Raw genomic sequence first — 15240 nt, 5'->3', positions numbered from 1 at the left:
GCCCCGGGCCCGGGACTTTCCGCGGCTCCGAGTTACTCCGTTTAATTAGCACCGCAATCTCGGTAACCGCAGTGCTGAAAACACCGACCCGCCTGGTTGCAAAGTGACAACTAGTGGCGGCTGGGAATGCTGCACTTGAATTTACCCGGGTAAATATTCCCACCTCGCCTTATCCTCAGATTGCGGGTTAAGGCGAGTTCCATGGGATGCTTTCACTGCCTAGCCATGTTATCTTGAGAATTCCTGAGACTCCTTTTCAAGCAGGGCTCATCCTATCTCCTCTCAGCTTCCTGTCACTGAAAGCAAAGAAAGAATCACCTTCCTTCCCAACTTTGTTTTTCTTTCATGCTGTTTTCAACACCCTTCCCTTGCAGAATCTAAATGAAACTCAAAGGGGATATGCAAAGCTTCTTGCCATTTTATCCAATATTGACTAGCTGTATTTTGACTCTGGCTTAGATGTCTTCAGTTTCTCATTAAGGCTAAGGTAGGAGAAGGAACAGTTTTAGCCTTACAGAACTGTTTCTGGTCCATCTCTCCTTGCAGTACTTTATTATATGGACAAAAAAAAAATATTAGCAAGTAGAAGCTCTTCTGTATTTGCATGAATAATGCAGCCTGCTGTAGCAAGAGATAGATGCCAGTTAAAAAAAAAATAATCCTTTTCTCATGACTTGAACTTGCTCACCAGTCTCAGACTTCATTTCCATTGCATTGCTTTTGCTTCTGCATTTCTCTATTTTACAAAAGTCTCATCTTATAGTTTAACATGAAGGAACAGATGTTGTTTACATATACATCACTGGTGTAATACTTATTTTATGAATCACAGTAGCAGACCGGCTGATACTGGTCAGACTTTTCCAGCTAGAAGTCTCTTTTTGAATACTAAATTCTTTCCAGGCATAAGAGGGGGATATTACTGCTTTTTTTCTGTAATTCCACAGAAAATCAAAATACAGCAAGATTATAATACAAACTCAAAGCATTTAAACTTCATCTGTAAGGTAAACCAAGAAAGAAGGTCTAGAAATAACAAGTCACCAACATCTGAAAAGCAATGCACAACACCCCATACTTCAGAGCCATCCTTTGTCATCTTATTTACTCACAAGTTTAAAACAGCACAGCACAATACAGTGGGGTGGACTAAAAGGAAGGATTTGTATGTGCAGTAAAGACTTTAACTAAAGAATCTTGAAGCAGAGAGAGTTAAAAAAAAAAACCCAAACCACCACACCACCACATAAATGCTCTGGAATGCCACCCATAAATAAACTAGAAGACAAAAGGAAAATAAAAAGGAATATTTCCAGGCTTGAGTTTCCTATGGCCCTAACATTAAACCCTCTGACTGGCTCTTCTCTGAACAGCCTGAATAAGTGAAATTGATACATTCTATTTCACTAATCCTGTTCTACGATATGCACTTATGTACCACACTATACATGTGAGCACTTACAGATTCTCAGCCCATCAATTAAAGTCCTGGGCATTCAAAACCTTGATGAACCAGTCCCTTCAGATTCTAATGTAAGTGTTTACACTGCTGTAAAATATGACATACATGTGCTATATATTATGTCATATTGCATTCAAAAAAGTTATTTCTGTAAGTCTACTTTTCATGAAAATAACATCTGAGAAAATTTGAAAACACTGATTCAATTACATAGAGATGTTGAAACCTTTTTTTTAATGTACTGCAATCATTTCAAAACAAGAAAAAATCTTGCTGCTCAGACCTAAGCAATGGGGTTTTTTTCCCCTCCTGCTTTGCACTGTTTATTTAATTACAGGCCAAAAATCTACCAGCATTTCTGGTCCAGGAATAGCTTTTCTATTTCAGTTTCATTAAACAAAGTTTATTCATTAACAGTCATTCACAAATTTAGGGTGCCAATTATTCCAGTACTCAGTCATACATAATGTTTTAAAAACCCCACAAACTGATAATCCAATAATCTGTAATAGAAGTATGCATTGCTTTAAATTACAGAGTGTACCACACTATTGTCAGCCTGTCAAAAATACTCTGGAAAGAGAATCCATTATGTTAGTACATACAGCAGAAATGCAAAGAAAAATCCGAAGTCCCAAAAGGAAAACTAGATACAGCTAATACAGGAAAAAAGACGGGAACTGTTGCTTAACAAAAATGTCCTTCAACAGCCTTTTCAAAAGAAAACCAAAGTAGAGTAACAGCTGGTGTGTGAGTGCAAACATGATGGTATTGCCAATATGATATTTGTTTCTGTTACAGTTGGGATGGTTTAGGAAGAATTTGCAATAAGCAGCTTATTCTGACGTGCCTTTCTTTATGGAAGAACACTTCCCATTTTGCTACCTGTCTTCTTGGACTGCAGTCACTTAGCTGTGACTAAGACATTTATTGAGAACCTGGATAGAGGCAGGGATGGAAAACGGGTTGGGGAGAGAGAGACATGAGGGTCTTCTGACAAACAGGCTGCTTGACCAACCTTTCCTCACACATCTCTAAAAGACAAAATGCTATTTCTTGAAAATAAAGATAGATTTCACAATATTTATACAGACACTTCCAGATATCCTGCTTATATTGGTGGAGACATATATAAACTTTCTCCCAAAGTCTAACTACACACACCGCACATTCGTGCCCTGGTGCGGTTGCAAATTCCTTCATGCAGAACAAAAAGCCACCCCTACCCTGTGATGATCTTGCCTTGACTTCCTGTTGTACCATTGCATTTTAGTAGCTGGAGCGGTCCAGAAATTCGACTGCATGATCCTGGTGGTAGGAATGCACCTTGTACAAGCTAGGACATAAAAGACAGCCTAGAACTGACACCTCACCCAGCTGGACACTGTCCTGTGAGGCTGTGAAATCGTGTGTGCCTGATTCTTGTCCTAATTACACTTCTGTATATCAGGAATCAGCAGCATGACCTTCACTGAATCAAGATCAGAGTTGGTCCCTTCTGAACAGCAATCTGTCAGCTAGCAGGAGGGAGTCAAGGCTACTGTTCAAGTGATTCACAGGCTAAAAGTTGCTGCCAGCCTCAGAACCTGCTGGACTGCTCAAACTGGCATTTTCATATTCCCTCCTGCCGGTAACACAGCTCTGCAATTCCAGTTTTTAAAGCACCAAGATGCCACCGTTGTGATTATACCAACTCTAAAAGACTCTTTCCTAACACAGACAAGTAAAGTAGGTGATTGCAAAGTTGCCAATTTCAGCCCCTTGAAAGTACCAGAAAAGTCAGGGGAAGGAAAAGGAGAGTAACGCACGTTAGCTCCAAACCTGCTATAGCTCAGTGGCACTGGATAGCATTACAGGGGTACCCGAGAACGACGCAGACACTTCCAGAGCCACAAGCTAAGTGGCATATTAGATGTTCTCAGCAGTTAGAGCATTTTCCTCATGCTAGCCAAAAAAAAAAAAACACCACCAAAAAGACACTGAAACTTGTTCCTTATGACCTGTTGTGCCTCTGCTGAGACTGTCAGCTCCTCCACAAAACAAAAGTGATTTAGCACAGGCTTGAACTGGATGCCTCTAAGGACACTCTTTAGCTTCTTTGGTCTGCAACCTATAATAACCCCATTAGAGACCCTGTTAAAAGGGTTACATATTCAAGGTTTGAATATGTGATGAGGTAGACAATTTTACCTAGAAACCCTTATAAATCATACTACAGATATTAATTTGGTGTAATCCCAGTAGAAGCACAGAATGTTTGGGACCCTACCTTCTGCAGGGACTTCATGTACATTTCCGTTTAGCCCTAACAATTCACTTGCGTGTTAGGCAATTAAGACTAATCAGTGTAAAAGTATGCAAAAAAATTTTCTAACTTCATCTACGCAACCTTCCTCTCTAAACAGCTGCCTTACACAACTCCAGACCTGCTCTCTGAAGGGTTCTTTTGGGCAAAAACCATTTCCATTATGATGGGTGCAAGGAACAAGAAAAACCTATATAACCACCTTGCTTTAGCAAAAGCTTTACAAAACAATGTTGCTGTTTCTCATACATGCTAATAAAATACCCTTCTTCTCTGAAGCACTGGTGCTGCATAGGTTTCAGGTAATATAGACTGGCTGTCCACCTTGACACCCACTGAACGTCACCATATACTGCAGCAACTCCCGCTGACAGAACACGTATTTAGTGTTCAGATACTTGAGGGAGCTGCTTCTGGAAAGAGATCGATATGTGGAGGGAATGGTAGGATCCTGCCCCTATATCATATGAATTGTCTATGGAGACTTCCTTCAAAACAAGAATTTAAGCATGGGAATTTGTCTTCCCTTATTCCTCTTCTCGCATGAAGGAGGTGTAGTATGAAGCAAGTCAGTTGCAAAGAGCCCTCTGACTCTGTTCTAAGTGTCTCAGACTTTAATTGGTGCTATTAAATCAAAGTTCATTCTGCTACTGACCGAGTGATTCAAATCAAAAAGGAAAGCACTTGTAAGCAACAGAACACTGCAATTCCCCTGTTCTTGGGCAAACACTTTCCTTGTTGGCTTATGAAATTCATCTCACTAAATCCTCACGAGCTGCCCTGGATAGAAAAGGACCCTAGCATCTGAATTAAGATGTTAATCAATGTCCAAATTTAAATTACTTTATTATCCCAGCACCAACCAGTGATCATTCACCTGTGATAGAAAACCAGCAGAGAAGTCTGTTCTCATTTCACTCTATCATGCAGGTTAAGAGAACTCTCCAAATTTCAGGATTGGGAACAAGACGCCAGACCACCTAATGAACATAATTGCTATTTAGGTACTGATGAAAGACAAGGGTTTAAAAAAAAAAAAAAGTAGTTTAAATCACAACATCCAAATCAAACCCGCAATATTTAAGCGCGTCAAATCATTTAACTCTATTCACGGAGTTTCATTTGCTCATTTTCTATATCCTGGAGCTTTTCCAAGCATCCCAAAGTGACTAGTATTAAGATGACAGGCTGATAATGCATTTTGACTTTTATCTGTTTTGTTTGCCTGTATCAGCTCTCGCTGTTGTGGCACATTAAATCAGGGTTTCACTATTTCCAGTAAATTACACTTTTGATTTGCTATCGTTACCTTTCATACTTTCTTGTTGACCTTTGTCTCTCTGCAAGAGCACAATGATTTCTATTCTCATGAAGCATACTTACAGTTGTGCACCTCACACCTTTCAAGAAAGAAGGCTCATCATATTCTTCCATGCGCTAAAACCTGTCATTCCAGCCTACTGTTACCAACATTGTTTGATTCAATTTTGTGATTGACAAGAGAAAATTATTCCATTTTAAAAGTTTAGTTTGAAAAAATTGAGATAAATAGGGCAAAAAGGATGGAGCAAGAGAAGCAGGAATACCACTTGCTGCTCCAGCAAAAGGCACCAGAAAGAACATTAGCAGCCACGAATAGACAACATCAGGTTGTCTGGCTGCTACGCTCTAGACCTACTTGCACAGCCCAGAAAAGAGCAAATTCTGCTTTGCTAATTCTGCAGGTCAGTTCCCCTTAAGAATCAAATAAAAGAAAAATCACTGCTTCTTTGTAAACACAAATATAAATTGTTTGGATAATTTGGAGGAAGGGTGACAGAAACAAAGTCAGACAACAAAGACCATTTTTCTCTAGGGGAGATGATTTCCATTGGTATTTCTTAGCCAAAATGATTGGTGCAAAATGCTGTAGTCCCCTTAGCCTCTTGGGAAAGTGCCGATATGCTCTAGCTGCTCTGGTCCTGGAGGTCTGTATGCGTTGATCACGCTGGTGCCATAGATCAGATACACACCTCCAAGCTGCTCCTAAATCTCTACCGATACTTCAGGATACGGATGCACAGAAACTGTAAGAACAGAAATACAGCTTTTGTCCCCTCAGTAAGGCTGAAGCACATAGAGGGCCTGCAGAGAACAGAAGATGGAGACAGATGCACCCGTCATTTACACGCGCTGAGCACTCCCCATTACGCAGGCAATTATTTCATCCATATAATGCACCACGGTAAGCTGCTGATCTGGGGACTGCACCACATCTGGCTGGTACACAGACACAGTTGGCATCCTGTAAATACATCTCGGCTGGATCTCAGTGCCAGCTGAGAAAAGCAGGAGAAATCTTAATTTACCAAACGCCACGAAATTTGGATTTTAAGAAGGAGGGGGGAAAACAAAACAAGACACTTTTGCACCTGCTTTATTTTTCATTTCTCCCTCTTCATCTTTCCACTGTGGCTCACAGCCCGCTAAGACAAAAAAAAACCCAAATGCCTTAGCAGACAGCCAGGGAACCCTTGGTTTTTATCAGTGCCTCATTGCGGGGTGGGTGAGGAGGGGAAAAACTGCCAGGAGGTTGCCAAGACGAGGAGTGTCGCATGCATGGAACAGCAGGGCTTGCAGTGCAATCAATCATTGCCCATGATGCCTTCAGACGAAAGCTGCCGCCAGCAGCTCCCCCCACACGCCTGCCCCTGCGACCACTCGCCCAGAACGCGGATCCTGGCCCTCAGCCCCAGCTAGGCTGGAGCAAACACACAAGTCAATAAATAGTAATAAACACGGGATCGATGGTGGATCGGACCACTGTCGTATGCGTCTGGATCAGCAGCAAAACGCAGCTGAGCCAGGAGTCACAAAGAAAATCCAGCGAGATTCATCACTACTCATCTTTGCCCGATTTCCTTTGATTATTTTTCTTATTCTTTCATTTCAGATGATGCAAGTAAAAAGATGCTTTGTACAAAGCCCCAAGCACAGGCCCCTCCTCCCCTCTCTTATGGGTGAGGTATAAAACCTGAAAGCATAAGAGTGTCAGCTGTTATCACCCTTTAAAAAAATCCTTAGCTCCAAATGCCTTTGTTGGTACTAAGAGACCCTGAAAAAAGAGGGTCATGTCCCCCACTACAGCAGGATCTGTGCCCCACGGCTCTTACTGCAGTTGGGAGTAGGGAAGCAAGATGCTCTGAATTCCTGGGTGAGGCAGCCTTTTCTTATCTTGTAAGAACCACAAAGATGGGCTGTGGACGAGTGACTTTTTGTGAAGTATCTTTGCAATCTTGTCTCTTCGTTCACTCCCAGTGTTTTTACCCTCTGGAAACACTGCTGAGCAGAGCAATAGTTCCTGGCATATCCACACACACACAGATCTTTTTCCTGCACCAGAGCTCCCAAGACCTGATTTACAAACCAACACGTGCATCCCACCTCTCCTACCACCCCCCACGTGCCTGAGAGTCACCAGCATCCTCCAGCTTCCAGCCCCATCCATCACCCCCGACACAGAGCTATGGGCTTAGAAATCGTCCCGCAGCAGAGCAGCTGACCGAGTACAAGCCTCATCAAACACAACCTGCTCTCCCGCACCAGCGCGGGTCCTGCGGCACTGCCAGGGTTGCAAATAGGGGTGGGGTGCGGGGGTGTTTGTCAGGGTCCTGAAGAAGCTGAAGTCAGAGGGCAGCTGGGGTGGAGAGAAGAGCCTTTGCAAGCTGGGGAGCCAGAGCTTATCCATTCATTCCAGAAGTTACATTTCATTATAGTTCATGAATAAACTGATGAATTGCACCAGGAATCACAGACAGCACAGGAGGAACATTCATCTCCAACAGGCTATATTTGCATTGCAATGACAACAACTAATTCTATCAGAAAATATCAGAATGAGCTCTCTTACCAGGCAACTCATTTCACACAGTACAAAACAGAGCCTCAGTTTTACTATGGGACCCACAATTTTGTGGGTAGGTTATGCACGTTAGCTCAGGAGGCCTTTTCAAAGGCTCTGCAGCAAAAAGTTTCAGAAGATAAAACCAACCACCACTCTGCACTGCGCATTTTATCTCTTTCAAAGAATCCTGTTCGTACCACCTCCGATTTATCAAAAAAGAAAAAGGCAGTTACAATATTCTTATCCAATCTTAACGAGCAGCATAAATCCTTAAACCAAAACTAATTTTTAAAAAGCTGCCGTAGCAAGTTATTTGAACTGATGAAAACGCGGCTGATGGTGCGACTGCAGAGCTATAGATAGAAGAGCACCCGCGACTTCTCGTAATTCTCTGACACTTGTCTGGTCTGTGATCTAAAAACCTTCTGACGTCAATTGAGGTTCCCACTGCACCTCTCCATCCAAACTCTAAATCAAGAGCACATCAGCGAAGAGAATATTATTACCTAGAGTATGAAGCCTCATCTTGTAAAGACATTTTCCCCCCCTCATTTACTGCAGTCAGGAGGGCTGTTTACGCACAACTATCTGACTAGCCCTCCCCCCCACCCCCCGACTTTAAAGGGAATATTCAGTGTGTGTGAAGCTAGGCACAAGCTTTTGTCTTTGTAGGGATTTTCTCCCCCTCCCCAATCCTTTTTTTTTTTCCCCACAATGAAAACTGCAATTATAGCTTTTTAAAAAACACACCAGCCTTCAGTATATGCATGTGGAAGAGTCAATGCTGGCGTTTGCTAGATCCATTTCACAAGTGATTAAAACCTGAGCTTTGACTTGTGCTTCTCCATTGCCTGAGTTACATTTTCAAACCTGTCTCAGTGGCTTAGGATCATAAACCTCCAGAAAGTCACTACTTGTGCTCCAAGATGCTTCTGGAAGAGGGATTAGTTGAGAATGTCACTAGGCAGAATGCCTGTGGCTCAAAAGGGAATTTAACACACAGGTCTGTTTTTTAATATGCGATAAGCAGGAGTGACCACGCAATACAGGAGTTTAAACAACAGTCCTTGTAAGAGCAGGGATCCTGCATGCAACTGAGCACTATTCCCATGCAATTTGTTGGTCTCCCTATACTCTCCCATCTCAACTATACACAGATTTCTCCCCCGCACCCAGCTGATTGTCCAGTCATTTATTATTTTCTTATTGCTCTGTCCAGGCAGCGTCAGCAATTGTTCCAAGTGCTGGTGCCTTTCCATAGAGTTAATCAGTGTAATTGGGATGTTTTATAGTCCTGGACAGGGTGTTTTGCCATATGGCGTAGGAGCCATGGGCTGCAGGAATGTGGCAGTGGAACACAGAGACATCAGAATGCTGCAGTCTGAAGAAGAGATTTTTCTCACTCCAGTAAAGTTGTTGCAGCTTCCCCTGGGTGGAAACAATCAGAGGGTTAATTATCTGAGGCCCACGGAAAAGTGTCTCCCAGCTCCCCTCCTGTACAGCCACAGGGACCAGGAGTAGCATGTTGTGCAGGACCTTTGAGAGCATTTTAAGATCCTTTGGGTTAAAACTTTAACTGATTACATCCTGCGACTACTGCAATGCAGTTACTTCTGGTGCAAAAGCTAGAATTGGTTTAAACAGCTCACAGCAGCAGAGCACAACCACCCAGGACAGAGATGGCAACAATTCACAAGCCTACTTTTTCCTTTCCCTATCTCCCTCCTTCCCCATGAATAGGGATAAACAACAGCTTATTACCCATTTCTTTGAGAAAGAAAAATCTTTTCTCATAGGTTCTCAAATTCCTTATTTCACCAGTCTCACTGTACACGACAACATTCCCATCATGGCCCAACGTCCACGTCTGCTCCGTGCTTCTGTTGCATAGGCTCTCAGCTGAATTAAGAAAACAGCCAAGTGCAAATTTCCTCCCCACCCCTGAAAATTAGCTTTGCAAATTCCCCCCTGTAGCACACCCCACATGCACACGGCATGGACTGTAATCGCCAGCAGTTGAGCGTGACCACAGAGATGGCAATCAGCACATCTCCGGCACACAGAGCTCCTGCTCTGCACCACGCCAGGCCAAAAACGGAACATCAGGGCTCTCTTCTCCCCACACACCTCCACTCTTCCTTCCTGTCCACCTCTACAGGCCAGGAATTCAGACAACATGACAGAGAAAAACATGCAGACTATGAGTTTCATCCTTTTTAATTAAATTGCATATCAATATTGATTGTGCTATTCATTTTGATAGTAAATCTAATCATTTTAAAAAAAAGTCTGCTTGCAGTCTCTGCCAAGCGTTCCCAGGCCAGCGTCTGGCAGCATTTCCCTCGGGATAACATGTTGTTGTGCAGCAGAAATAACAGCCTGGGTGCAGAGTTTAGGGCTGCCCCTTCTCCTTTCTACCAGGAAAATCTCTCATCTCCTTCCTTCCTCCAGCTGCTGAGGACAAGATGGAGATGGGCAGCATCAGCAGTGGCTGAATACAGAGTCTGGGCTCTGCTGAGCTCCACTTTCTGCTCAGGGGCCTCTGTGCCCAAGAGACACCACCTCAGGGACCAGGGAGATGGTTTGGGAAACCCAGGCAAGCAGAGCAGGGGGAGAGTGACTATGAGTAACACCGGCTAATCATGGATAACACCCTGGGGTTCTGCACCCAACCATCGATGTTGTTGTTGTGCCTTCGCCCCGCTGAGCCTGCTGGAGTCAAAACTAAGCTGATTAGAGGATCCTGGGGACACAGGATCCTCTAGAAAGGCCTGACTTCAAAGGTAACAGGCGAAACTGGTCACCTCAGCTTCAGACTTGATTTATTCCTCCCCCTTGAGATACCTGCTGACAGAAAACATCACATTTGAAGGACAAATGTGTGAGCCATTTCAACCTGTACAGTATTCCCAGTACACCCCTGCCAAGCTTTCCAGCTTGTGCCGTTTTAAAAAATAAACAAACCACTTCAGAAACTGCTGAGCAGCACTGAACTGGGGCAGGTGATCATGTATCTTCTGCTTCCCCAACCTGAGGAGTAAACCCAGTGCTGTTCCTTTGAGTCACTGGTGTTGCACCAGTTTCCTCTCACCAGGACCTGAGCTTTCCACACTTTGCAGAGAGATATTTCCCCTGCAAACATTTGTTTTGCAACAGTTTGTGCTTCTGCTGTCAGACATTATTTTTTACCCTCGGAATTAATGATTAACAATTAAATTATTTGACAGGGGAATAGAGGCCTTGTGCTGATTAAATTCCTTCATCTCTCTGCTTCACAAAGGAAAAAAAAAGCTGTATTTCTCAATATCAGCATTCAACCAGAACAGAGCAGTTTGTCCATCTAATTAGGTCTAACATCACAACGATGGGCACAGCCAAAAAAATCATGAAAATATTGCATAAGGGCCATACAAATGGTAAGGGAAGGGTAGAGAGGAAACCAAAGAAACAGCCAACTGGGAAGCTAGGAACCAAGCAAACTGACAAATCCAGACTGCAGAACAGCCCCTTCCTAAACCAAATAACTGCATATAAGACCATATCTTCTGCTTAGCTGGAACAAAATAATGCAGACAGAGCAAACAGTGCCTGTATAAGGGAGGAGAAACCAGTAACAGGTGTCCTACAAAGCCTGACCGCTCCATTTTAAGGAATGCAATTCTTGGGTATCCTGAGAAGCTGGGCTGGTCATCTCCACCAGCTTTCACCTTCACGTGCTTGCTGGTGGGCCCGTACTCCTCAGGGTTTGGCGGCTTCTGCTTACCCGCCAGCGTTAATATCACAAAAATTTATGCTAGCTCATCGACCCTCCGAATTTCCATTGTTGTTGCTGTGATGATTGCCTGATGGCACTTTCTCAGCCAGACCCACTAGGGATTACACCAGCATAAATAAGATAAGCCGCTGTCTGGCTGCTATTAAAATGCACCAAGATGCTCTCAGCTCAGACAACACTCTTGCACCAATGCAAACTACATCTTCAGTGTCTTTGTTACATGTTTTGCCTCTTTTTGGGGTTTTTTTGAGAATAAATTTTCTCTCTGAACAGCACAGCAACCCACCCAAATTTCCAGTTCTCTTCTTCTATCAATAACATTCAAATAACTTGGCAATTTCCCTCTCCTTGTCTCTGCTGGGCCAGGAGATGAACAGTCCTATGGGACTTTCAAGGGTGCTTCTGTACGGGATGGAGAAAATCCCGGAAAGCTCCCAAGGCAGCACGCAGCACAGGCGAAGACAGCAGAAGCTGATAGCTTTTTTGGATGTTGCCTGAGCTAAACTGCCATAGCAAAGCTCAGTTGTCACAAGAAGAGTGACCATTTCAGGGTTGGGTTGGATGCAAACCATCCCTCCAAAGGGGGGGGGGTTTTTGGGGCCAGCCTCCCTGCAGATCCCAGTGCTGTTTTCTGCTGTTACTTCTGAGCTAGAGAGTAGACACCTCTGCCTGCTGCTGGAAAGGCTTTGCTATTGCCTCACCCCCTGCTTCCTTGACTTTTCTTGCCGAGTCTAGAGGGGAAGCTTTAATAGATAATTTTAAGGAAATATTTAGCAAACACACACAAACATGAAGAAACTCAGAATTCATCATTCCTAGGTCACCTGGGTAACAGCACGCAGCAGTCAGCTTCCAACACACACACCAGGAGGCACGAAACCACGTTTGACAGTTTCAGCACATCCCTAAAGGTGCTCACAGAAACTCATATGGAAGGGCATGCATGAAGCTGCAAAAAACAGCGGGGCTGTGAGAGGGTGGTCCTCTCCCAGATGCTTGGGGTAATCATTTATCTTGGATATAGACTAGTTTGAGTTGGAAAAGACCTTTAAGATCATCAAGTCCAACTATTAACAGCTGCCCCGTTGACCACTAAACCATGTCCTTAAGCACCACATCAGCACAACTTTTAAATCCCTCCAGGTATGGTGACCTAACCCCTTCCCTGGGCAGCCCATTTCAATGCCTGACAGTCCTTTTGAAGATTTTTTTCCTAATATTCAATCTAACCCTCCCCGGTGCAACTTGAGCCCATTTCCTCTTGTCCTATCTTTTGTCATTTGGGAGAAGAGACCAGCACCCACCTCTCTGCACCCCCTTTCAGGGAGTTGTAGATAGCAATGGTGTCGCCCCGTGAGAGGGTTCTTTCCATATTGGAACTGAGCCCATGAAATTCATTTACTTGCAACTTTGAAGCAGAAAGAACCTGAAAATGACACCTAAGAAATACCAGCGCTCACTCACTGGAAGCGAACACACTCAGCATGGGCTTTTGCAGTGAATTTACTGAAAAGCTGAACACTGATTTCTGTGATTTTTCACCTTTTTTTTTTAATTAATGCCAGGAATATTGCAGTTTCTAATTATCTTCTTGCACTTAAAGCTTATTAGATTTGTATTGCCTCTTCCCCCCACCCCACCAGACCCCCACTTTTCCACTTTCCACACACTTCCTCCAGTCTACAGCTAATGAGACAAAATCAGCGGATTGCACTATCTGGCATCTTGCTGCTGAAGTGGCAGGAGTCTTTGGTTACCAAGCCATTTGCTGCTTAATTGAAATCTTTTCTCTAGACTCATTGCCATGCAGACACTCTATTGGAATGCAGTAGTCGAGCCCAGTATTGATTGTCCTCCTACTCCCAGCTTTCTTCCTCCGAGTTTGCAAATCAATTGCACCCTGTTGTTTCCCTTCTAAAAAAAAAAAAATTCAAAACCATCACCCATTCCACAACCCCTGAAACACACCGGTTTGGTCTCCAATAGATTCTTGGAGCAGGCCAAGACAAGAAATGGCACATGACTATAGTCAAAGCTACAGCCACCCCGTGTCAGATCACCTCCAAGCATCAGCCAGTTCAGATGGGGTCCAGTGTGGGAGTGGATTGTGCATATGTAAAGGGTGAAAGAAATCCTAGCTTTGCACTCTCACTGGAAGCAATCTGGAATTGATCTCCCTTCCTTATTACAGAAATTAAATTATTTTTAACACTTAAAAATCTAGTTATCCAAGAACTCAAACAGTTGAAACCTGCAGCAGAAGCCAGAGTGCAGTTGTGAGTTTGCAGGATTGAAAACCAAGGCTTGGCAAGCCATCACTGCTAACACTAGAGAAGAGAGTCAAAGCAACACAGTTTACTGCAGCTCCTGATTTTGAGATTATGGCACCCAAGAAGCCCTTTTGAATCCCATCCATTTTTAAGGACCCAGGGAACCTGGTCATTCAAAGTGCTCTTGTCAAGGCCAGTTTCAGTCATGGGGAAAACAGACTTAACTTGGGGAAATTAGTTTCATTTTATTACCAACCAAATCAGAGTAGGAGAATGAGAAATAATAAACAAATCTTAAGACACCACCCTTCTACCTCTGTCTTCTTCCCTGGTTCAGCTTTGCACCCAATTTCTCTACCTCCTCCTCAACAGCACAGCAGGACAGGAAATTGGGGTTGTGGTCCCTTCATCACATGTTGTCTCTGCCCCTCAGAGGAGGGTTCCTCACACTCTGCCCCTGCTCCAGCGTGGGGTCCCTCCCATGGGAGGCCCTCTTCCTCCAACTTACTCAACACAAGTACTTCCCAAGGGCTCCAGTTCTTCAAACTGCTCTGGCACGGGTCCCTCCCACGGGATGCAGTCCTCCTCACATCTGAGCCCACAGGCAGAGACAGCCCTTGCCCCAAGCACATTGCCAGTCACCTGTGGGTGTTTGGGTTTTGGAGGTTTTTATGCTAATCTAGGCAGTTTTAGCCTGGGAACAGATTTGGTTTTGAGCAGGAGCCATATGACCATTGGGAAAGAACTGAAAAGACTGTTCCTATCTTGGAAATCAAACCTTCCTGCAGAGCTGGAAACGAGCACCTAGTACCTGGGGGGGGTCACTTGTTCCTGCACAGATGTCAGAGGCTTCCCAAGCCCACATCATCACCCTGCAGATCTTGCAGACACCCACAGAGCCAGAAAGCACAAGGCCAGACAGACTTTGGTTTTTTGGTCTTGTACAGATAAATTGGTAATTTCACTCTTTCTGCACCAGAAGCCATAGAGGTCCCAAACAGATTTCATTTCCTTTCAATCCTCAGCCCAACGTGAGTATCATTCCAGGATCACACTCCAGACACCTTCCAGCCCAGAGCCCGTGTTGCTGTATTGGAACTCAGACCCCTGCATTGCAGGTACCAGCAAATGCTGGACTGACCAGGCAGCAAGAAGCAAAAAAAGTGTATATCCCCTACAGTCCCAAAGGCTCTGCAGGAGCTATGCAAGTCACATGACACCTATTTAAGCCTCAAGTTCCAGATTGCTCTGATCCTACCTGCCTTTTGGAAAATTAGGCTGTCAGGGTACCAAATATGCTCCTTGATATTTGCCATGTAATTAAGCAGTAATTTTTGCCCAAGGCTAATCGGAGTGTATTTTTCCTGTGGAGCTCAGTGCCAGAGTTCACAATTGTAATTTAGTGGCATGCCAAGGAGCTATACCTAAACTCACAAAAGGATTTTCTCTACTCATCATCTCTCTCCGACTTTGGTGGCAGCTGGGATTCTGTATTCAGAGATGTTTGGGCTGGACAAACAAATTAGCAGAGACCAGCCTCATCAG

The sequence above is a fragment of the Eurypyga helias genome, unplaced genomic scaffold (assembly GCF_000690775.1).
Source record: "Eurypyga helias isolate BGI_N326 unplaced genomic scaffold, ASM69077v1 scaffold8610, whole genome shotgun sequence".
NCBI classification, from domain to species: domain Eukaryota; kingdom Metazoa; phylum Chordata; class Aves; order Eurypygiformes; family Eurypygidae; genus Eurypyga; species Eurypyga helias.
The sequence above is the reverse complement of the archived record's forward strand: the minus strand, read 5'-3'. Positions refer to the sequence as shown.